This window comes from Symphalangus syndactylus, chromosome 22 (genome assembly GCF_028878055.3).
Source record: "Symphalangus syndactylus isolate Jambi chromosome 22, NHGRI_mSymSyn1-v2.1_pri, whole genome shotgun sequence".
Taxonomy (NCBI): Eukaryota; Metazoa; Chordata; class Mammalia; order Primates; family Hylobatidae; genus Symphalangus; species Symphalangus syndactylus.
Window position 1 is genome coordinate 51,244,600 of NC_072444.2, and position 25,221 is coordinate 51,269,820.

General features: G+C 43.6%; 1 protein-coding gene and 1 long non-coding RNA gene across 5 annotated transcripts in view; one reads left to right on the forward strand and one right to left on the reverse strand.

The window, feature by feature from the left end:
• PTPN4 (protein tyrosine phosphatase non-receptor type 4) overlaps positions 1–892 on the reverse strand; it is a 225,799-nt gene extending 224,907 nt beyond the window's left edge. The window contains exon 1 of one of the 4 annotated variants that reach the window (XM_055262390.2): positions 98–892. The gene's annotated coding sequence lies outside the window, so the exon portion shown is untranslated. The remainder of the gene's footprint in view (positions 1–97) is intronic. The other 3 variants (XM_063631301.1, XM_055262386.2, XM_063631300.1) reach the window with 3 other exon arrangements.
• Positions 893–3,123: 2,231 nt separating this feature from the next.
• The window catches only part of LOC129472584 (uncharacterized), a 34,807-nt gene continuing 12,709 nt past the window's right edge, over positions 3,124–25,221 (forward strand). The window contains exon 1 of the long non-coding RNA XR_008653978.2: positions 3,124–3,390. This is a non-coding gene — a long non-coding RNA (uncharacterized lncRNA). The remainder of the gene's footprint in view (positions 3,391–25,221) is intronic.

Genomic DNA, 25,221 nt, shown 5'->3' on the forward strand with positions numbered 1-25,221 from the left:
CCACCTGGCTCACCTCCCAGGAGCCACACATGCAGGTAAGAGCCTTGCGTTCAACGAGCAGGGCCGAGAGGCCGGCGGGGACCGGAGAACCTCTTACCTTCGTATACCACCGCCGCGTCCTCTCGGCTGGAGAAAAAAAGCCTCGAGGCCCCGGCGCGCAGAGAAGAAGCGCGTCCGCGGTGCCGCTCCGGGGGGCTACCTCAGCGCCCCCCGAGCAGCCGCCGCCGCAGCGGTCGCGCCACGACCCGAAGCCGCCAGCACCACCTCATGCTGCTGGGCAGCCGCGGGCCGGCGCCGCCGGGGAGGTGGCAGGGAGGCGGGCAGCCGGCGACCTCTCCTACCTCCCTGCAGGGATGAGATAATCCACACCCCCAAAAGTGCGTGGGGGAGGGGGCCTGGCACCAATCCTCCGACCCCTCGGCCAAAGCCAAGTCTCTTTCCTCTCCGGCTCAGGCCCAATTCCGGCCCCTGGGACCCAGGAGTCCTGAGAGAACAATGTTGGTGGTGGGGCGCGAGAAGCAGAAAAGCGCACTGCGCGGCGTGAGCTGGCGGGTAATCCTGGGCAGCGTTTGTGTGTGAGAGTGCAAGAGGAGCTCAGTCACCCCCCTCCTTCTCCACCTCCTCTTCCTCCCCCTCCTCCTCCTCTCTCTCTCTTCCTCCTCCCTCAAGCACACCCCCTCTCCTAGGCCGCAGCATAGCAACCGAACATGGCGGCTGCGCAGGCGCCGCCAGTCAGTGGCCAGGAGCGGCGGCGGCAGCAACACGAGGCGATCTCGCGAGAGGCGAGGCCAAAAACCCTGCCCCGCTAGCGCAGGGAGGAGAAGTCGCACCAGTCGGAGCGCGGAGGGACACGCAGGTGCGAGAGAGAGAGCGGCCTAGGAGGTGGGAGGGCGGATTGGAGGGGGAGGTGGAGCGCTGTGGCCCCCGCCCCGCAGCCGCGTCGCGATTGGTTGTTTGGACTGCGACCCCGCCTGCACCCACTAACCTGAGGGACCGGATAGTGGGACAAGAAGCGTGTGTTAAAATGGAAAACCAGACCGCTTGGCAGCAGGTCGCCCCAACCTCAGTGCTCCTAGAGGATATAGGTTTTGGGGGGCAGTTTTGAATCATCTCCTCTCCTAAACATAGGCTCCAAAACAAAGCCTCAGCAACCAACCTGCGTTTGTAAAACAAACGTTCGGGGGTGCCTTCTGTGTGCCTGGAACGGTGTGCTTTTTAAAATTCATTCTAATAACATGAATTTGGTGTTATCACGCCAGGGTTTTTAGCCAGGTGCATTATAATATTTTATTGGTGATACAAACTTATTGGTAATAGGACAGTTGCCTACTGGCGAATGATCTCAGCTGAAATGGGGGAAGAAGGGATTTGGGGACCGCCACACTTCCTTTTTGCCCAATTTTTGTTAGTGCCCTTTTCTGTCGCCAGGCGCCTTCTTTGTCCTTCCATGCTCTTAGCTTGAGCATCCTATCAGAGCCTACCTTTATAAAGACGATCTTTCAAAAACCACTTTCCCAAGCCGACAAAATGACTCCAAATCAGGGGAATGTGAACAAATCAGGAAAAGAGAGACATTTCTATTGACTCTCTTCTCCCTCACACTTGTTAGTTTTTCCATTTAAAAAGACAACTTGTCAATCCATGTTTCCTGCTTTACTCCCTTCACTTGCTTTTCTTCCCAGATCTCTTGTTGTAGCCAGTGCTCATTCATTCCTCCCTAAATATGCATTCCTGCCTCTAACTCTCCATTTTCTGTCTTCGATCGTGCCATTCCCTCTGCTAAAATGCTCTTCACCTCATTGTCATCTGTCAACATCCAGTCATCCTCCAACCAAAGATCATATGAGACTTCCACCAGAAATTGAATGTTTCATATAAATAGAATCATACAATATGTAATTTTTGTTTAGAGGCAAGGTCTCGCTATGTTGTCAGGCTGGTCTCCAACTCCTGGGCTCAAGAGATCATCTTACCTTAACCTTCGGAGTAGCTGGGATTACACGTGTGAGCCACCTGGCTTACATGTAGTCTTGTGTCTGGTGTTAAGCAAGACACAAAAGTTCCTGAGTGGAACTTCCCCTGCAAGTCATCAGGATGGACCCTTTGAAGTTACCAATACTCACCATTATTCCTTGAAAAATCTGAGTTCACCTTAAATCTACCTGCCTGCAACCCTGGAAAGAGAAGAATCAATAATTGTCCTTAAAAAAAAAAAAAGAGAGAGCTTTAGACTGTGCCCCAGGCTCACATGGGCCCACTGAAAATTGAATTGGGAAATAATAAATTAGTATATCTCACACTTTAATGTACATGCTCATCACCTGGAGTTCTTACTAAACTGCATGTTCTAATCCATTAGGTCTAGAGTGGGCCCTGAGACTCTGCATTTCTTTTTTTTTTTTTTCTTCAATAGAGACAGGCTCTCACTGTGTTGCCCAGGCTGGTCTTGAACCCTCCTGACCTCAAGCAATCTTCCTGCCTTGGCCTCCCAAAGTGCTAGGATCACAGGAGTGAGCCACTGCACCTGGCCTAGAGACTCTTTCTAACAAGCTCCCTGGCTTTTGGACCACCCTGGAGTAGCAAGGGTGTAGACTACTGTTCCTTAAACTGGAGTCTAAGAAAATATATATGCAAATTATCTACAAAATATGTAAATATTTTGCTCTTACTTAAATTATGTTCTTTTAAAAGTTAATATATTCTAGTCACTATGCTGGATCATTTGATGACCACCTTGTAACGAAACCCTGCACTTGATTTTGTATTTGGCACCAACCACAAATTTAATTTTCTGGGGCTAATGGGAAAAGAATAGAATACTTCTTGTGGAAAGGACAGCATTCTGGCTAAGTGAAGGTCATACGTCCTTTACGGCACACTGCACAAAAGTTTAACAGAAATTCAAATACAGAAGAATGTTGAGATAATTAAGTCAATTATAAGCATGCCAAACAAAAAAGTGCATACCATAGCAGTGAGTTCCATATTCTCATATCAAAGGACAATTTAATTTCAGCAAAACAATAAATATCATTCACCACACATTACATACATCATATTAATTGAATTTTTTAAATTTGTGAGTTTAATTTCTAAAATTATTTTAGTTTTATAGATGTGAGCTATAAGAATAAGAAATTATTACCTAAAGTTTATGTATAATTAAGAGACATAATTAAAATGACTTAACATAGCAATAATTTTTTTTTTCATTCAAAAGTGGCCTCAAACATTACTGGATATTGGCAGACACTGCTATTGACTGTTTTTTTTTTCCTTGTCTGCAGCCTGCCCTTGACTGTGCTTTGGGAGAGTAAGAGCAAAGGTTGTATCCACACTTGGAGGATGTTGGCAGGCGAGGACTGGCCGTTTTGCACTGTGTGGTCAATGGTAGGACCTTCCTTAACCCTGGGTAGCTACAGCCAGAAGGGAACAAGCATTTGTTCTTGCCTGTATGGGCCTTGGCAGTGACCCCAGGCAGCAGCAGTGGAGAAGAAACTTTGACTAGGCACTGTGGCTGACTCACCAGCCACCCACTATCAGTAACTGGAGAGGACTCCTTTGGAAGAAATGAGTAACCGTGGGATCACTGGGGATATCTAGGGAGAAGAACCTCAAGGGAAGGTTGGACTCTACTCACTAGGTAGAGCTCAGAGTGGTATGAATTTTAACTTCAAAAAGCACATGACTTAAACTGACTTGATTTTGTGGCCTACGCTGGTGAGGTGGGACATACAAAGGTATACAGGCTTTCAGTCAAATGTGAGTCCTATCTAACCTGGTCCCCAGCAGGAGACCTTGGTTAGGTACCTGTCTGCCTTAGCTAGTCAATTAAGGGAGAATTTCATCTTTTTACCTGCCTGGAATCTTCATGCATAACTTAAAAGCAAAAACAAGCAAATTTAAATAATTTAAACCTTTAAAGAGGTGTCACACATGTTTCCAATAAGTTCAGGATTCTGTGGCTTTGGCTTCCTTTAATCACAGAGCTGTGTTAAATATACGTAAAAAAATTCAAAATCCTATACCATATACCTCTGAGGCAGTTGGCCCAGATTTGTCACCATGTCAGCATGGCTCTCTCCCTCTTCATTTTCAGCAATTCTTTCCTTTTTTTCCTTTCTTGCTGAATAGCAGCAGAAGACCCATTAGCAATCCTGATATCAGGAACTCTACAAAAAAGTGTAAAATTTTAAAAATCTAAGACTTCTTCCTACTCTCAGTCCCACTCCCAAAAGGTAAGCACTATTGACAGTTCTTGTGTACGCTTCCAGAATTTTCTCTGAATATATAAGCTAAACCTACATCTCTTTTCCCTACACACAAGGGATCATACCATATTTCACTTACAAATGTGTGTGGAAATCATTCCTTAACAAAACATGTAGATACATGTCATTCTAAGGGCTGAGCCATAATGTATTTAACTTTCTCTAATTAATGGGCATCAGGCTGTTTCTAGTACTTTGCTGTTACAAATAATGCCCTAAAGAACATTTTCATCATAAAGCTTTGTACACATAATGAAGCATTTCTTTAGGACAAATTCCTGGAAATGCAATTGCTGGGTTGAAGTGTATGGCCATGTGTAACTTTGATAAATGCTGCCAAATTGACTACTGATTGCCTCACTGTGTGAGAGTTATTACTACTATAATCCACCTCTTCCTTATCATTCTGGGTTTTGTATTTTTCACATTAAAAAAAATCCCACATTTTCTTCTAGTACTTTTAGTTGTGTTTTTAAAACACTTAAAAATCCATGATCCTGATCTCAGGATTGCTAATGGGTCTTCTGCTGCTATCTGGGAAATAATTTTGGTGTAAGGGGATATAGATGTAGCTTTTTTTTTTTTAAATAACTATCCAGTTGTCCTAATACCACCTTATGGAATAAACACACACACACACACACACACATACACACACACATACACACACACATACACACACCAAATTGCTTTCATCAGATACGAAATTCTCAAAGTTTTTGTTGGATCTAGACTGTTTTTTTACTTCATGCCATTGAACTGTTTACTCCATCTCTATTTTCATTTCTTGTTGCTGCTGTAACAAATTACCATAAATTTGGCCACACGTGGTGGCTCATGCCTGTAATCCCAGCACTTTAGGAGGCCGAGGCAGGTGGATCACTTGACGCCAGGAGTTCGAGACCAGCCTGGCCAACATGGTGGCCAGGATAGTATAGATGGGGCTCCATCTATACTAAAAAAATACAAAAAATTAGCCAGACGTGGTGACACACACCTGTAGTCCCAGCTACTCGGGATGCTGAGACAGGAGAATCACTTAAACCTGGGAGGCATAGGTTGCTGTGAGCTGAGATCACACCACTGCACTCCGCCTGGGTGACAGAGTGAGACTCTGTCTCAAAAAAAAAAAAAAAAAAAAACCTCCCCAAAAACAAACAAGAAAATTACCATAACTTTAGTGGCTTAAAAGAGCACAAATTTATTATCTTATAGTTCTGGACATCAAAAGTCCAAAATAGGTTGCCAAGCTGTGTTCTTTGAGGAGGCAGGCTCTAGGGGAGAATCTGTTTCCATGCCTCTTCCAGCTCCTCGAAGCCACCTGCATTCTTTGGCTCATGGCTCCTTCCACCATCTTCAAACCTAGTAGCACAGCATCAAGTGTCTCTCTCATCATCTTTTCTGCCTTTTTTTCTCCCTGTTGCCTCCCTTTTATAAGGATCTTTGTGATTGCATTGTGTCTACCCATATAATCCAGGATAATATCCACATCTCAAAATCTTTAACTTAACCACATCTGCAAAGTCCCTTTCACCGTGCAAGCTAACATTCACAGGTTCTATGGATTAGGGATCTTTGGAGGCCATTATTCTGTTGCTATGGTCTCTAATCCCAGGCTCTTTTACTATTGGAATTTATAATGAGTTTTAATATCTGAAAGAGTTCATTGCTGCTTATGACTTCTTTTTCCAAGATGAACATATTTTTAATTATGTGAATTTAAAATATGTGAGTCCTTGATTGTGACTGAAATAATAAATTACATTGACAGCATATATAGTGTACCTAGTATAGCTGGTATAGATTATCTGAAAAAAATTATCCATTATAATTGTGTATATAGAATGTAATGTGCATATAGAAATGTGTTCTTAGGACACTGATTATACATATTATAAACCACTTAATCTGTATCTGTTTCTTCTTAACGTAAACATTAATGCAAATTAGTCCTCATAATTTTCATTCATTTAAAAAAAAATATGTTGCTCACTTACTATTTGCTAGGCACAAGAGGTTACCATTGCCCTCAAGTCAAGTATTTTTTATTCTTAGGATTGTGACTTATTAGTGGATTGTGAAATCAATTTGGTGGATCATGACTAGCATTTTGAAAAAAAGGGAACTGGAATAGACTAGAAAATATCAGAGTGTATCGCACAACATGAAGATAAGCATTGTACTGTGAAACTTTAACTTTGGTTATGTGTTTGAGTGTTTGTGTGAATATAGGTTGCAATATAAAATCTCTTTCTTTCTTACTTGGATGTAGTGGCCAAAAAAGTTTGAGAGCTTCTGGTCTGAAGGGAGAACTAATAAATAAATAAACAACACAAATTAGAATGAAGAGTGTTTTCATAGATTAAACTGTAAACTCTGTGAGGACAGAACCAAAGCTATTTCACTCATCATGATTCCACCACAGCTTAAACTAATGTGTCATAGAACATCAGCCCTCAGTTACTGTTCTTGAATAGATGCATAAATGGTGTGGCCCTAGAGTGCTAGGGAAAGCCATGGAAGGAGATCAAACAACCAGCATGTTCTGTGCCTTACATTTTGCATGATTTCCATTAAGAGTCTTGGATTGTGGGGACAAAGTTTGGTGAGGAAAATAATCTGATGTAAAATTAAAGACCACGCAGTCTGTGAAAGGGAACCTTGAGGGACCTTGAGTGACATCTAGTGGATTCTTTGACCAACGGGGAGACACCAGCCTAAGGAAATCTCTTTCCCATTAGGTGACGTGTTATTGAATATGCTGTTTGCTTTTGAGAGACAAAGAGTTGGGCTTCATCCATCCACAGTGTATAAATGTTACTTTATTTGTGGGTGAATATCGTAGGTTTATTAATCTGTGCCCTTTGTTTTGTATTGGTTTTGTCAACAGGAGCTTTATCATCAGATTGGAAAATCTTGATTAAGCTTCATCACTTTATAATGTGTTACTCAGCACCTGGTACAGCACTGTCAGGTGTGTAATAAACGCCTGTTGTTGGCTGGCTGACATGTTTTAGTCATTCATTCAAACTGTGGTCACTGATTGGATACCACCCACATTAAGGATTTCATTCCTGGCTGGAAGTTAGAAACACCAAGGAAGTTTTTAGTAAATGCAGATGCCCTTGCCACACCTTAATCCCACCTCACTTCTCATTTAATTGGTGAGGGTGGAGCTGAAGCTTCTCTCTATAGAAGGATATAAAGATTTATTTTTTTCAGCTCTCAAGGTGATTCTACTGTGCAGCCGGGTTAACATTTGGACAGGCACTGAATGTCATACAACATCAATGTAAAACAGGGATCCCTACCTTCTATATTGGTACTTCTCAAACTATCTGGGGTGAAAGACCAATTCACCATGGACCAATATTTTTGTAGAAATAAATTACTATAAAATGAAACGAAAAAACAAAGACATACAGCATAATAAAAAACAAACTCCAATATTTTATCAGATTCAACAGAAATTAATTACTCTGTCAAATTTCTCTAAAATGTTCTAACTCTTACTCTCAATTTCTGGATTTATCTTGTTTTGGACCAGTGACAAACCATTTACAGCATGGCACTTTGAGTCACACTGCTCCATGTTACATTCTAGATGGAGATGGGGGCAAGGAGAAGACAGAGGAGATGCAAAACACACAAGTAACCATAGTAGCAGGACACACAAATCGTTCTTATCGCATTTAAAGAGGAGACCTGCTGACCTCCTAGTTAGTGCCTTCCATGTGGCAGAGCCCCATGGAGCCACCAGGGCCCAGAGCCTAGTCCTTGGCTTTACGGAGCCCAAATTTTGATCTTCTCAGAACACACACGTTAATCAGGTACTTGGCACTGTCCATATGCTAAACTGTTTTTAAGAAACTGGTTATAAAGTAAAATCACTCTCTTTTTTAAAGCAAATATGTCTTTGGAAGGGACCAGATACTGATGTTTGCTATAATGACAGCCTCTTTCCAATATGAAGGTCTCCAGGCATGAGAAGGTTATTTAGGGAACACAGAATAGCGATCTCTCACAGCCCCACCGTGGAGCATCCCCCTCTAGTGATGACAATACTCATGCCCAACTGATGCATGTGTCTGTCCCTTGGACAGTGCTTAATAAGCACAGACAGACTTTGACAACCTGTCACACTTCTGGGATATTCCCTTCTGTCCATTGCCACCAAGCAGGCATGTTCAATGTACGGGTTTGAGTCAACAGTTTCTCTGGTTTTAGCACTTCTAAGTATATCCCACATTACCATGATTGGATTTCAGTGATCCCCAGATTATTATCAGCAATAGATATGTCAACTATCTCCCGCACAAATTTGGTCCACAGATGACTCATCCATCCTGAGCTGGTCACTCCTCACCTTTTTATATGCAGTCTTTTCCTTCTGCCTTTAATGTCCTGCCTTCCCTTTCTCTGCCAAACTCCTTCTCACCTTTTGGATTTCAGCTCTCAGATTGGCTCCTCCCAGAAGCCACCTTGACCTCCCATCACTCAAGGCTCAATTCTCTGTGCCCAAGCAAAGCACACAGCCCATGAGGCTGCAATGGCCAGTTTCCTCTCTTCTCTCCAGTTGACTTTTGTGCTCCTTAGAACAGTGATCTTGGCTTTTGTTTACTCTTGGGTCCCCCGAAGCCATACATGTTAGAGCCTAAAATAAAAAAAAAAAAAAAGATTGTTGAAATAAACTGATTTTTCCAGCACCATTCTCAAAGGGTAATGTAATGGTAAGGGGTAGTACAGGAGATATAGCCAACTTCTAATCTTATGAAGCTTTGTGATGATGGTAGGCGGGAGAGGTGCAGTGTTTCTTGAAAGTCAAGCTGAAGAGTATGAACATTAACTGGTAGATGATGAAGGTGTGTAAGAAAGGGAGTATGATGATAAAGTGAATGATTTAAGAAAAATTAATGTCATGGTATTGAGGAAGGAGAGATTACATTTGGGCAAGGATTGAACCTGGCACACTGGTTAAAACAGTGGTAGTATCTCCCCATGAGGGGCATCTCAGAATCACCTGAGATGCTACATTAATACCCTTCCTTTCCCCACCCAGTTTCGCTGTGTCACCCACACCCTTCTAGGTCCCATCCCTGGTTAGTAATCACTGCCGTGGGAACCTTTGCACTGAGGGGAGTCTGTTCCATGCCTGAGGTGTAGGGGAAGGAAATTCAGAAGTTTGTTGTAATCTTGTAGGTGTGAGATACTAGAGATTTGATGTGTTATCATCATATATTTAAACAGTTTAAATAATGTTTCCAATTTTATATGAGAACTTTTGCTGGAGGTAAAGCAAAACTTATAATAGATTAAAACAAATGGTGATCTTAAAAGCTTATTGCTAGTCACTTGACTAAAATTTGTATTAATTTTCAGTAAAGGCTCTTGGCCCCCCTATTTATTATAGTTCCTGAATTTTCTACCGAATGTTGACAGGTTAACCCAGCATTTTACTGTGGCCTAATAATTTTCACTGGAAAAACCAACTAAGTTATCTAAACTATATTGTAGGCATTAAGCAAGTTGCATACACTTTTATTCTTCAATCTGAATATCCGGGAACACATTAAAACAAAAATTACGGTTGTGCTTCACTCTTTTTAGGTTAACTTTCTCAGAATTAAAAGACAAACTGCCCATTATGAGTGAGACAAATGTCTCTTTCATCAAAATCAGTGACTTAAAAAGTCTTGCAATTGCTAGTTCAAGTTTGCAACTTCTAGTTTCTAACTACTTTAGGTTCTTCTCCTGTCAATACTAGCACTAAGGATTATCAAAGTCACACAGTTTAGAACCCAACTTTCTTTCTTTTTTTTTTTTTTTTGAGACAGAGTCGCACTCTGTCGCCAGGCTGGAGTGCAGTGGCGCGATCTCGGCTCACTGCAAGCTCCGCCTCCCAGGTTCAAGCGATTCTCCTGCCTCAGCCTCCCGAGTAGCTGGGACTACAGGCAACTGCCACCACACCTGGCTAGTTTTTTGTATTTTTAGTAGAGATGGGGTTTCACCACGTTAGCCAGGATGGTCTCAATCTCCTGACCTCGTGATCTGCACATCTTGGCCTCCCAAAGTGCTGGGATTACAGGTGTGAGCCACCGTGCCTGGCCTAGAACCCAACTTTATATCTGAGCATCAGTTTTCAGAGAGAGAGAGAGAGAAAGAGAGAGAGACAGAGAGTTGTAGGTGGAGGGCAAGGCAAGGCTTAAACCTGAGGCTTAAATTTTGTGTGCCTCATTCCTTCTTATTGATGACAATCTGACTATTAGGCCAGTCCAAACAGGTCTATATACCTTTCTGAAATACAGACCCAGCTGTCCTCTGGTGTGCAAAAAAAGATACTATAATAATAAGAAAATCACATATAAATGGAATTTTCAATTACAGGAACTTGAAAGTACAGATGAGTCATAAAGATTTAATCCAATAGGAATTTGTAGGCTGTTAAAATCAAATTTATAATTAAGTGAAGGAATTTGGGAATGGGCAAAAGATATACATAATATTTGACAAATCAATCTCAGAGAACATTAATTTCCTGGCCGGGCGCGGTGGCTCACGCTTGTAATCCCAGCACTTTGGGAGGCCGAGGCGGGCAGATCACGAGGTCAGGAGATCGAGACCACGGTGAAACCCCGTCTCTACTAAAAATACAAAAAATTAGCCGGGAGTGGTGGCGGGCGCCTGTAGTCCCAGCTACTCGGAGAGGCTGAGGCAGGAGAATGGCGTGAACCTGGGAGGCGGAGCTTGCAGTGAGCTAAGATTGCGCCACTGCACTCCAGCCTGGGCGACAGACTGAGACTCCGTCTCAAAAAAAAAACAAAAAAACATTAATTTCCTTTATTGCCCCTACTTCTATACTTCTTGTTCTCAGATCCTTGTTAATCCTGGAAGGGCATCAACGGGGTCAGCCTGTGTCTGTTGTGGGGTGTAGGGTCCAAAGAAATGCTCTTAGTCATTTTGTATTCACAATGATTGATTCCTTTCTTGGGAACTGATGAAAACTTATTCTAAAAGCCAAGTTGGGGTCGGGGGAGAAAGGATGAGTACAAGTGCTCTAGCAGGCTAGAAATAACTTTACAGAATAAATAGTTTCCAAGTTTCTGACAGAGCCAGGTTAAGGATGTTGGAATTGCAGCAGTTGTACCTACTTGCTAAAGCTGACACACACATCCTTAGACAAATGCACACTTACATTAAGGATGCTGAGTTGAATTGTCAAGGGTCCTCCATCCCAGGACTTTAAAAAAACATCCTGGAAGAATAATTTTGATGCCCAACAAAAGGGAATAAATAAATTGAGTTATGGTTTAGCCATGCACACATAGAATGGTGTTCAAGTATTAAAAATAATGTTTATGAGTTTTACTGACATGAAAAAATACTTATGCAATATTAATTTAAAAACTGCAAAATTAGTATACGTAGTATTAGCTCTGCTTAAGAATGGCATGAATAGGGAGGGATGAACAGGTGCAGCACGGGATTTTGAAGGCAGGAAATTATTCTGTATGATACAATAATAGTGGATACACATCAGTATGCATGTGTTAAAACCCACTGAATGTACAACACAGTGAAACCTAATGTCAGCTCAAACTTAATGCATCAATATCAGCTCCTCAGTTGTAACAAACACACCACACTAATGCCTGATGTTAACAATAGGGGAAACTAGGTGAAAGGGGAGGGGAGAGGGAATGTATGGGAACTCTTTGTACTTTCTGCTCAATATTTCTGTAAACCTAAAAGTGCTCTAGAAAATAAAGTCTATTAATTTTTTTAAACTGTATTTTTAAAAGACTGAAGAGAAATACAACAAAATGTCAGCCAGAGTGTGCCATCCTATAAGATAGTAATAAGCTCAGATTTCCTGAGATCAAATTCTGTCTCCTCTACTTATTGCTTAGATTAAGTACTTGAACTGTCTGTGTTTCAGTTTCCCTGTCAATTAAAATGGGAATCATGATAGTACTTATCTCATAAATTTCTCCAGTAAATCCACATTATTTTGATAATTATAAAAACTATATATGCATTGTATTATAAATTATATATATGGAAATTATGTGTATATAGTTTGTATTAGTTGTCTATTGCTGCTTAGCAAGTTACCTTGGCATAAAACCCCAGTAAACTGTTACCTCACAGTTTCTGTGGGTTGGGAAAGCGAGAGTAGCTTAGCTGGGTGGTTCTGGCTTAAGGTCTGCTGTAAAGTTGTGGCCAGGGCTGCTATTTTCTGGAGCTGAAGGCCAGAATGGGGCTGGAGGATCTGTTTCTGAGATGGCTCACCGCATGGCTGGCCAGTTGGTATGGGCTTTTGGCAAAAGGTGAAATTCTCCATAGTGCCGTTTGAGTGTCCTCACAACATTAGGGCTGGCTTCCTGCAGAGAAAGTGATCCCAGAGAGGGCAAAGTGGAAGCCTCCATAATTTTTTACGCCCTAGTCTTGGAACTCACCATCATGCCTACAATATTCTATTTGTTACACAAGTCAGACATATACACTGTAGGAGAGAATGGACATAAGGGTGTAAATACCAGGAGGCAAGGATTAGGACCATCGTGGAGGCTGGCTACCATACATGTACATATATGGATATCTGTATAAGTCAATGTGTCTGTATATGCCTGTGTCCGTGTGTGTGTGTGTATTTGTCACCCTGCTGAAGCATTATCCCAGTGCACCTGCATGTACATTCTTATCTTGTGTATTCTATTGAAGCAACACCCAATGCTTTTTTGGCTGCCTAGCACTTGGTCCTAGCAACCTCTTTCTTTCTTTCCTTCCTTCTTTCCCTCTCATCCTCCTCCCTTTCTTTCTTCAAGAGATGCTCATTGTATACCTATTAAGTGGCAGTGAGACATCTCTGCCCACCCCTCTGACTCTACCTCTCCTGCGCTTGCCCTTTATGCCTGCCTGTTCTCAGATGCCCCTCCACCCTCCCCTCCAGCTCTGGTCCCTGCCCACCGTCCACCCCATCTGTGCATGGAGTACTCAAAGCGCCTAGGCTAGCTGCAGATCCCTTGTTATGCTAATGCATCAGTCCTCCTGTTGCTGTTAACAGGCAGCTGAGACTGAGTGTGACACTTAGTATGATAGCTGGGAAATCACAGAAAAACACACCCAGAACAGTTCAAGAGCGACTATTCACACAGATCAAAGAGCCTAATATTTTATTCTGAGGTTTTCATTCTCTTATAACCATAAAACTCTGAAGCTCAATAAAAAGTCAGCTTGGATAGCTTACTATGATTATTAACAATAGACCACTAATAAATACACGGTCTGTAAGGCACTTAGGGGCTCACAAAGGGGAACAGCTGAGACACACGGGTCAGCCTCAGCCTCCTCAGTTCAGCAGGGGGGCTCCTAAGAGACCTGCACATAGGCAGAGAAGAAGCAAAAATTAACAGAAGAATCCAAGAGACTGAGATAGTCCCTTCCGCATTTGGCAGAAAACCTAAAATACAGTGGCTCATACAAGGAGAGGTTCGTGTCCCTGTCCTGTGAATAATTGAGGGAGGCACTCCTGGGCTGGCATAGTGGCCCTGCTCTGTGATGTCCTCAGGGACCCAGGCTCTTTCCAGCTCCTGCTCTGCAATCCCTAGGGTGTGGCTCTCATCTTCATGGTCTAAGTTGGTGATTAGGTCTCCAATACATCCACATTCTAGGCGGCCACTGGAGGAAGAGACAAAGAAATGGGGGCAAAGGCAGGTGCCTGCAGCTCAAAGGAAAGTTTCCTGAAGCTGGCACATGTCACTTCATCACTGGCCAGGGCTCAGTCATGTGGCCACACCTTAATGCAAGGGAGCCTGAGAAGTGTGGCCTCCACTGCAGGGCTGCAGTGTTCCCAGCTGAAATGTGGGGCTTCTGCACTTCTAATACTGAGGGAGAGGGGAGACTGGGGACTGGAAGATCCGTAGCAGCATCTGCCACGTTGGAGAAGGACGAATCGCTGGCAATACAGACCCCAGGCCCCTCCCCGTTCCAGCACATCTCCATCTCCCTCTCACATATAGCATTTCCACTGTGTGTCACAGTTGACAAAGAGCTGTCACATATGGGACCCATTTTAAATGTACTGCATTTTGATTTTATTAATATATTAAAAATTCATTACATGCAAGGCAAGCATGTCCATTGGCGACTGCCCCCAAGCTTGGGCCCTCCCCATCGGCCATGAGTTAACTGCTGTGGTCAGGTTGGCAGGTGTTCTTCCCAGGCTCTTTCTATCCGGCATGCCTTGAAGAGCTGCTGCTAGCATTTGGGAGAGGTCTGAGGTCTCCACAGAAGGGGCTCTACACCCTGTGCCTAGAGTCCAAAGACAGTTACTTAAACCACCAGACAACATCCCCCTACCTGTTCCTTGCTGCCTTCTCTCAACCCTCCTGGTCTTCACTGAATCCTCACGTGGCCCCACAAGCTTGGAGATCTGGTTGAAGCAGGCTCTCCCCTTAATTTTCATTTCTCCTCCTTGGATCAGGTCTTTTACTAGGCAACTGTCAGGATAACACATGACCTGGCCCCATCTTAACCTGTGCTCTGAGCCTCCCTTTCGACCTGGACAAACTGGGTTGCCCTACTCAGCAAGGACAGCATCTGCACACTGGCAACCGTTATTGAGTGCTTGCCCCCTGCCAGGCACTGCTGTCTGCACTTTGAAGGTCTTAACTCCTTTGCTCCTCTCACCCACACAGCTAATAAGCACAGCTTTGCTAACAATGCCAGGCTCTGGTCCTGTCTTGGAAACACTGGTTCTGTGGAAGGAAGTTGGGCTGTGGAGTACAACAGATTTATTTGTTGTATGTTCTTAGGCAAATTACTCAACCTCTAAAAATGGATTATTGACACCTGCAAAGTGTGAGGAACATTAAAAGAGATGGCATACAAAGCACTTAGCCTAGTGCCTGGTACATAGTGTTATTAATTAATGGCAGTACTTGTTTATGAAGACAAAAAGTAATTCAATAGTGTCTGATGGGAGAATAGATTATTTTAAGATCCTGCCCAGTGCTCCATCAAGTCACTGCAGAGTGCCTGGGGTGGGGAGGAAATACCCTTCCATGTACTCTCTCTTCAACCACTGGTTTTCCTTGCTACTACAATTGGGTCTTTGCCCTAAAATTTCTCCCTTTTTCTTTTAGTGCTTTAAGACATTTCTGATTTAAGTATGCTTTGGTAGGAAATCGAGAATTTTTCCAAGTCTGTTTGGGCTTGCAGCATTTGGAATTATCGTGCATATCAGAATCTTTCCACATATGAATGTTTTATAAGCTTAGGTAATAAGAAAGGGAAGGAAAGATTTTACAGAATCACAGATGTAGTCTTAATGGGAAAAGAGCAGGAGAAACATCAACCAAAAGAGGAGAGAATTGGAACTATATCTTCATTTGGTTTACAGGGAAGAGGGAGCATGTGCCACTATAAAGTGTGATCACCATGATGTGCCTTTTTTGTTGTTGTTGTTATAAGAATTCCAGAATCTACACATTCAAACTAGTACAGTCTTCCAACTTAGTTATTTGGGGAAGTTATATGTGTTTCCAACAACTTGACAATTTCTCAAATATTATCAACTGATATCTTATTTTATCACTACCATCCAGGTTCCTGTATGAGAGGGTACCAATATCTGTCCCTTGTAGGTACTCTGTCATCCCAACCCGTATTCTTGGGGTTGGGAAGATAAACTAGGACTTCTAAATCCACCAGCACTTGGCTTAGTTAAGTGCCTTCTCTGTGCCAGGCATCATGCCAGGATCTGGGTTTGCAGAGGTAAATATAACACAGTCCCTGCCCTAAAGGATTTTGGAGACCAGAGAAGGGATGATCTAAAAGCCTGTACACTTATTCTCCCTCTCTTTGCAAGCAGTAAAATTTCCAAGTGTTCATGGAGTTGAGACCAAGGAGTTAGAGAACTGTCTGTATTGACATAAAGCACACACTCCAGTCCCTGAGTCATCCTGGGGCACCACTACAGTCATCCTGGGGCACCTATGGTTGTTGCCAGATTGGCAAAAATCCAAACCAAGAAGAACTAGGTAAATGCTGTGACTGTGGAGCACTTTGCTCCAGCTAAAAGTCAAGTTTACCTAAAGGGCAGCCACAAGTGCCTCTGGCTTGAAGCTCCTCCAAAATGAAGGCATTGTGAAATGGCAATTTTGAAAAAGGCAAAAATATCAATCTCTTTGAAGTAATTTCTAAACTCCTTAATTTACAGAATCATAGATTTAATTTTGGTGTGAATTATTTTGGTATCAATGATGTCAAAGCAATTTGTCCCTGGATCAATTCAGTGAAGAAAAAGCATCTTCAATGTATCAAGAGGTTGGTTTTTTTGTGTGTGGTAGAGGACATTCTATTGCTTTTATACTAACATTCTAGAAATTAGTCCTTATATTTTATGTTCCCTCCAAATCATTCGTAACATATTTATTAAAAACTCCAAGTGTGCTTTCTGGTACATACAGTTAAAATGAATGCATTAATTTAAATGATCAACAGTCATGAAGAGGCAGGATCCCTTAGTGGGTAAGAGTATAGTTTCTGGGCCAGGCGTGGTAGCTCACGCCTATAATCCCAGCACTTTAGAAGCCCCAGGCAGGTGGATCACTTGAGGTCAGGAGTTCAAGACCAGCCTGGCCAACATGGTGAATCTCCGTCTCTACTAAAAATACAAAAATTATCCAGGCATGGTGGCACACTCCTGTAATCCCAGCTACTTGGGAAGCTGAGGCAGGAGAATTGCTTGAACTTGGGAGGCGGAGGTTGCAGTGAGCCGAGACCATGCCACTGCACTCCAGCCTGGGTGACAGAGCAAGACTCTGTCTCAAAATAACAAAACAAAAAGAGTATAGTTTCTGGCACTACTCTGCAAGGATTCAAATCTCCCTTTGCCACTTACTATCTGTGTGATTTTGGATGGGCTATGCAAACCCCCATGCTTGTTTCTCCATCCATAGAATAAGAATAACGGTATCTACCTCATAAGATTTTTAGGAAGATCAAAGGAACTAACAACATAAAGCACCTAGAACCATCCTGGCACAGAGTAAGAGCTGCTCTATAAGTAGTAGCTGTTATCATTGATTGGACACTTACCATATGCCATGCCTGTTATATATATCACTGAATTTACACCTCCCAACTACCCTCTGAGCAAGTATTAGTATCCCCATTTAGCATATAAGGAAACTTGAATTTAGAGGTTTCAACAATTCAAATCAGACACACAGTGTTTCAGACTGAAGCTTAGTCACATCATTACATAATGGTCTCCCAAAATGGAGCTGGACAAATCAAAGAGTGTTATAAAAATGCAAGCAACCCAAGTTATTAAAGGTAAAACATTTTACCTATTAAAATGCAATGCCATGTCTTTCTGTCTCCAGCTAGAATGGAGAGAGCCTAAGCCAATATGGCTGAAAAGATGGGCTGCCTTTGCATTTGTATGTCATGAATTATGTGTTGGCATCAGAGAAGAGCCATAGAAGGCTTCTAAAGAGTGGAGAAATGATCATCTCCATATTTTATAAAGACACCATCATGATGGTGACACATAGGCTGGGGGGTGACACATAGGCTGGGGGGTGACACATAGGCTGGGGGTGAACATAAAGGTGGGGGATCAGTTTCAGACCCTTGTAATAACCCAGAGAGTTATGATATATGTTTGAGCCTGGGTGGAAGTTGTGGATATACAAGAGATCAGAGATACCTGAGATACTAATAGAAACAATATGACTTGATCTATCTATTACATGGCAGAACCTAGGTTTCTGGCTTGGCCATGTGGCTGGATAGCTGGTAGTGCCAGTCACCAAGATCAGGAGGCACAAGAGAAAAGGCAAGTAAGAGAGTATGATTAGTCCATTTAGCAGAAGTTGAGCCGGGCGTAGTGACTAACACCAGCAATCCCAGCATTTTGGGAGTCTGAGACAGGAGGATCAGGAATATGAAACCAGTCTGGGAAACATATAAAAACCATCTCTATGAAAAAAAAAAAAAGCCAGGCATGATAGTGTGTGCTTCCCTAGCTACTTGGGAGGCAGAAGTTAGAGGACTGCCTGAGGATTTGAGGCTGCAGTGGGCTATGATTATGCCACTACACTCCAGCCTGGCAACAGAGCAAGACCCTGTTTCTAAATAAATAAATACAAGTAATTGAACTTGAGGAACCTGTGAAATTCTATCCAAAAGTCAATTAAACATACAGATCTGCAGCTCAGGTCTCCAGCCTGCACTGGAATTAGAGATCTGAGATGGTAGTGCACGTCATAAGGATAGTGTCTGGAGAGAGAAGAAAGGAAGTAAAGGGAAGAACCCTGGGAATAAGCCCCAATGTTTGGGAATAGGCCCCTGGGGTAAATCAGCCTGGAGACTGAGCAGCCAGAGAGCTCAGAAGAAGGTGAGGAGAGAGTAGCGCCCCAGGCACCAAGGGAGGAGAGCCTTGGAAGACTGTGGAGGGGTTGATAGTGCCATGTGCCACAAAGCTGAGTAAGCTGTGAGTGGAAAAGTGTGCAAGGGAGTGGGTAACTTAATATTCATTCATGACCTTTGCCAGACAGTTTCAAGGGAGAAACTGGGGTGGAAGCCAGATGTCAGGGAGTCGAGGAGGGAGTGGGAAGTGGGGACTTTAAATGAAGACAGGTGACAAGGCACTTAGCTGATTAAAGAAGGTGAGAGAAATAGAAAGAGGGGACAGAATTGGGGGGATGCTTTGGTTAGAACATACATAGTTCTAATAATACCGTGTCTGGCCAGGTGCAGTGGCTCATGCCTGTAATCCCAGCACTTTGGGAGGCTGAGGCGGGCAGACTGCCTGAGCCGAGGAGTTTGAGACCAGCCTGGGCAACATGGCAAAACCAATGTATTTTTGCTAAAAATACAAAAAATTATCCAGGCATAGTGGCACATGCCTGTAGTCCCAGCTACTTAGGAGGCTAAGGTGGATCACCTGGGAGGTCGAGGCTGCAGTGAGCCATGATCACGCCACTGCACTCCAGCCTGGGTGACAGGACTGAGACCCTACCTCAAAACAATAATAATAATAATAATAATACTGTGTCATGAGATTCAAGTCTCCATAAGGGTCAATTGATATTCTCTTCTTGAAAACCTGTAGTAAATAAATCCCAAACCCAAGGTAACCATTTGGTAAATGAATCGTCTGTGCTTTCCTAGCTCCTCTGGGATTTGGGAGCACCCTCAAAGGTTGTGATAGCTCCATCCATAGCCTACTCAACCACCATTGTGTTGGCCCTTTCTTCTTGCTAACAGAACCCAGTGTTGTTGATGTGGCCATTTGCCCAGCACTATAGTATACACTGTGGTTGTTGTAAGACAATCAACGTGTTTCTCTTTGCCAGTGACTGGTCTAGGGGTGTGTGCGACCCAGTCCTAGCCAATGGGATGTTGGAGGACATTTTCTGAGGACTTCTAGAAAAGATTCCTCCCTCTTCCTTTCAATCACCTCATTCCCTCACTATAAAAAGAGAGAAAAGTGAGGAGAAAGCCTTTTTTCCACCTATCCCTTTCCATTCTGTTTAGGGCATAAAAATAATTGTAAGGAAATTCAACAAAGTTCTTTTTCCAACAATGATTCCCTTGATGCAGTCTTAGAAAAATCAATTTTAAAATTATTTCAGAAGCAAATTTTTAGGTGCTCTTGCTTTGCGGGTATCCTAAGCAGACATTTATTTAGCTTATTAGACAATCTAACGCTGACCTTGAGCAAATTTCTTGACTTGTATGAGCCTCAGTTTCCTCCTTGATAACCTGGGGAATGAGAATAGCTACCACATGGACCTGTTGTGGGAACTGAGATGGCACGTGCAAAGTGCCTAGCATAGCAATGATAGTGCTCGACTCCTATTTTCCTGTGAGTTCTTTTTTTTCCTTTGAGATGGAGTCTCGCTCTGTTGCCAGGCTAGAGTGCAGTGGCGCAATCTCAGCTCACTGCAACCTCCGCCTCCTGGGTTCAAGTAATTCTCCTGCCTCAGCCTCCCGAGTAGCTGGGATTACAGGCATGCACCACCATGCCTGGCTAATTTTTTTGTATTTTTAGTAGAGACAGGGTTTCACCATATTGGCAGGGCTAGTCTTGAACTCCTGACCTCAGGTGATCCACCCTCGTCAGCCTCCCAAAGTGCTGGGATTATAGGCATGAGCCACCGTGCCTGGCCTTCCTGTGGGTTCTTTATACACATCCTCACTAGGAAAGACTAGGAATGGCCAAGGCTACTAGTAAATTACTGATAGCCAGTGACCTCCCTAAGGGATCCTAGAACCCGGGACCCCACTTTCCACACCTGCAGGTCACCCATTGGCTGCCAGATCCATGTCAGGTTCCTTCGAGTTCAGCTGCAGCCTGCTGACTTGGGCACTTTCCCCCACAGCCTGCTTGGCTGACCACGTCCCCCAGATGATTCCAAACTGTCAGCCTTTTGAGCCCACAGACACGGTGCCCAGACCTTGTGTCCCCTCCCTGCACCAGTGCCTGTGGTGCCCAGTTTCTCCAGCCCTTACCAGCCTGTTCCCAGCTTCTGGCCCTGCCGGCTGCATGGTCAGCAGAATTCTCCTGGGCCTCATCCTAGACCTGTGTTACAGCAGGTGACAGACAGTCCCACTCTCTGACTAATAAGCCACAAAATAAACCTTGTGTCCAGAAGGCAACATCAACCTAATCTATACCCTTAGCTACTTTGCTGTCCCTTGAGGGAAGAGGACAGGTGCCTCTGTCTGATGTCTGTGTCTTTGTCTTTCACCCTCAGCTTAGAGACACAGTGCTGAGTAATGAGAGTTTGTGCTGGGGCTAAGACAACAACAGAAATCCCAGCTTCAGCACTTTATTACAGTGCTGAATTACTTAATTCAAGTGAGCTATTTAACCCTTTAAATCATTACATCAATAACAATAGCACCTAATATTTATTGGTTGCATATTTGTCTGCTAAATGCTTTGAGAGGCATTCTCCCAATCCTCTGTTACTATGAGAGAGGTTTCATTGTTCTCTCCACTTTAAAGAGGAGGAACCCGAGACACAGAGAGTTAAGTAACTTGCCTGAAGTCACTACTGCTGAGTAGAGGAGCTAGATTTGCCTGATTCTGGAGCCTAGACTCCCTGGGACTCAACTTCCTCATCTGTGAAATGTGGACAGTAAAAATGACTTCACAGGACTGAGCAAGAATAAGAGACATCACTTCTACAGGGTCCCTACTAGATGCTCAGCAATGCTCGGGGAGCAATGCTTAGTTCCCCTAGTTGTCCTAAAGGAATCAACATGAGCCATTGAGATGTTGGCTCTCAGTAAAGATTTGTCCCCATGGCAGACATTTCTTAAGATGAACTGATTTGCAATGGGAATTGCAGCTGATGATCTGGAAGGCCTTCATCAGCCCTTCTGAAAGAGGTCTTGCGGATGCCAGCTCCTTTTCAACTCAGGACATGGAACATGCAGACACCAGCCCTGCTGCTGAGAACAATGTCTGTCAGAAACATGCTTTCCCTGAGAGGACAACCATTATTAGTGGGGCAGGACACAGACTCTTTTTTGAGACAGAGTCTTGCTCTGTCGCCCAGGCTGGAGTGCAGTGGCGTGATCTCGGCTCACTGCAAGCTCTGCCTCCTGGGTTCACACCATTCTGCTGCCTCAGCCTCCCGAGTAGCTGGGACTACAGGCGCCCGCCACCATGCCCGGCTAATTTTTTGTATTTTTTAGTAGAGACGGGGTTTCACCGTGTTAGCCAGGATGGTCTCGATCTCCTGACCTCGTGATCCACCCGCCTCAGCCTCCCAAAGTGCTGGGATTACAGGCATGAGCCACCGCACCCCGCCAGGACACTGACTCTTTAGCTAGGTCTATGGGGATGAGGGGAATGTAGATACCAGTTGTGTGTGAAGCTCCTCAGAGTTGACTCAAGTGTATCATTTAGAACTGCACAGAAAAATTACTTTTTTGAGAAAGACTCAAAATTACTGAAATGGAACTTCTTTCTTTCCAAAATGTGAGAGCAACGTACTGTCAGACCGACCTCTACTCTGGTTTTCCCCACCCTCTCTTAACATCATTTAGAGGTTTGTTTTTTGCTCTTCCTTCCCCCATTCATGTCTTTCCTGGCTCTTTTGGGAATAATGTAATTTGGAGTGGGATGTTTTTTTCTTTCCCTTTTGGTCTGTGCAAGTGGTCTGCGGGTTTATTTTATTCCAGATGTTTCTCCCCAACCTGCCTTTTGAAAGAAACCCAGAATTATTTTTAAACAGAATTTGGAGGCTTCCAAATACAACAAATATTTGAACTGCCTGTGGGTTCCCACATTACAAGTCCTTGCTTTGTGGTGGGGAGAACAGAGGCTATGGAGCCAATGGTTCTGGGGACATAGGAGGCCTTGGAGGCTTGCTGCGTGGGCCTGAATTGCCTTCTCTTGCTTTCTCGTCTCCGCTTCCTGGGCATCAACCCAAGTGCCCTCTGGCTGCCCCCTGAGATGCCTACCTGAGGAACCCACTTCTATCCCAGGAAACACACTGCTTAGCTCTTCTGCTGAATTTTGCCAGCACTTCTTTCTCCCCAGAAGCTAACATGACAGAGAGATTCATATTAAGATAACACCATAACATTTCACACATTACCTCTTTTCCCACTTCCTACATTACCAGGGACCCTTAATGCCTTGACCCAGTGGTTTTCAACTCTGGCCGCACATTAGAATCATCAGAAGAACTTACTGAGATATGGATGTTTGAGCCCCACCCACCCAGGTCTGAGGGTTAATGCTCTGGAAACTGGAAACTGGATTAGAAAAATAGTTTCTACCTTTAATTATAAAGGTAACCTGTATTCATATTTCTTGTTATTGCCGTTAAGGTAAACATTACAGAAATATTTTAAGCAAAAAGCAAAAATATCCCCTCCTTCCTTGATATACCAGTCCCACTCTTCAGGAGCAAACACTGTTAGTGGTTTCATGTGTCTCCTTTTGGAAGTTGTCTGTGTATTTTGCTAAATCATATATGTTTATTTTTTACACCTGTGTGATCAAATTATCACACTTTTGCATGCCCAATGAACCTTGGAGAACTCTCCACATCACTACAAACTGAGCGATCTCATTCTCCCTGAGGCTTACATCACTGTGCTGCCGTGGGGGGCCACAGCTCTCTGATTGACTATGAAGCTCAGGCTGCTGGGGAAGATCAGCTGGAGAGGAGGCCCCTTCATAGGGGAAGGTGGTCAGCGCTCTCTAACATCTCCCCTAACTTCCAGAGCCTCTTAAGAAAATGCATTTTGGAGAAGGAAAGCTTTTCCCTAAATTGTACTCAGAGTGTAGGCTGATTGTGTGAAAATGCCTCGATAGAAACTTTAGGTCTTCTGTTGAATTTCTTCAGCATCCCTTTTCCCTAGGGGCTAATGGAAATGATTGTCTATAAGCTAAAACCATAGCACTAAGATAACGCCACAGCCTATCACTCCTCCCAGGTGATACATGTACGATAGCCTGTGTAAACTGCAGAAAAATACACACTTTGAAGAAGAACTTCAAGTACATCCTGGCCCTCAAATGCTTTATTTAAGTATGGGCCTCAGGAACACTCTAGAGGACCTTGGGAGGAGAGGTTTACCTGGATAGTTCCCCAGCAGAAACACAGGAAAGAGTGGGCACATCTCAGGGCGATGGTTTTGAGAATGAATCACTGACTTCACAGAGATGACAAGACTGGCATAACATGCAATTTGATTTCTTACTTAAACTAATATCTAGTTTCCCACTGTGTAAGAGCGGTTCCCCTCTGACTTTTTGGACTGTGTTCACCACCCTTTTCCATAGGGTGACGGTAGAGAGAAAGCCTCCCTCTAGTCTGGCTCTGTCACTGCCTTGCATGTGATGTTTCCTAAGTCTTGCAACCTAACTGGGAACCAGTCTCCTTATCTAGGAAATGAGGCCAGTACAATAGATGATTTTCTTTTATAAAACCCAGGCGGGTCTGAAGGTCAGATGATTTTTAAGGTCCTTCCTGGCTTTAAAATTCTAGGTTTCATGACTATGACCACCCACAAACCATACAGGAATTTTTTTTTTTTTTTTAAGCCACAGCTGAATTTAGTTCTTTGGAAAAGAGGCGGTGGAATCGCATTACCCAGCTGGGTGCTTCCTATTTAATCTGCTGTTTTCCTGACTCGTGTAGCTCTTTTCCTCCCAAAGATTTCTGTGAGCCTGTAGCTTGACAGCATCTAGCCTTGATGGTTTGAGCTTTCTTTTTTCCATGATTACCACCACCCTGCCACTTATCTCACTAGGATATCGTCCAATTTAATGCATTGTAATAATAATTATGTCTTATATGTATATAAGCTTTAACAGTGCACCAAGAATGGTATTTTAGAAAGCACATGGGTTTTTTAGCAAGACATTGTCAGAGTTTGAATTCTGCCTTGTAGCAGCTGCACATTTGGTTGCAAACACAAACTGTTTCTGGTTAACTTTAGCAGAGAAGGAATTTACGTGAGGAGCAGTGGGAAGCGCAGAGAATCATGGGGCCGCTGGGGGGCCTTGGCGGGGGCAAGACATAGAGGAGGACAGGCACAGTCCAGAGGCCACCTCGAGAGCCACCGATTTGGGAGGGGCATTTGTCACTGCTGTTCATGGCCACCTCATCTAATCCCTAAATGACCATGTGCTTTGGCCTGTCTCCCTAAAGGGTGAAAGCTTTAAGCAACTAGAGAGTGGGAAGCTTCTCCTTCAGCTTGGTTTCTGTAGTGGGCAATGGAATCTTCTGTAGCGGGCAAATGGAACACTTACCCTGATGTTCCTCCCAAATAAGAAGTACTGTATATCCACAAGTGGACATCCAATACAAAGAAAAAGAACCTTGATGCTTCCCTGACACCGTATACAAAGATTAACTCAGGTTGGACCATAGACCTAAATATAAGATTGAAAACTGCACAACTT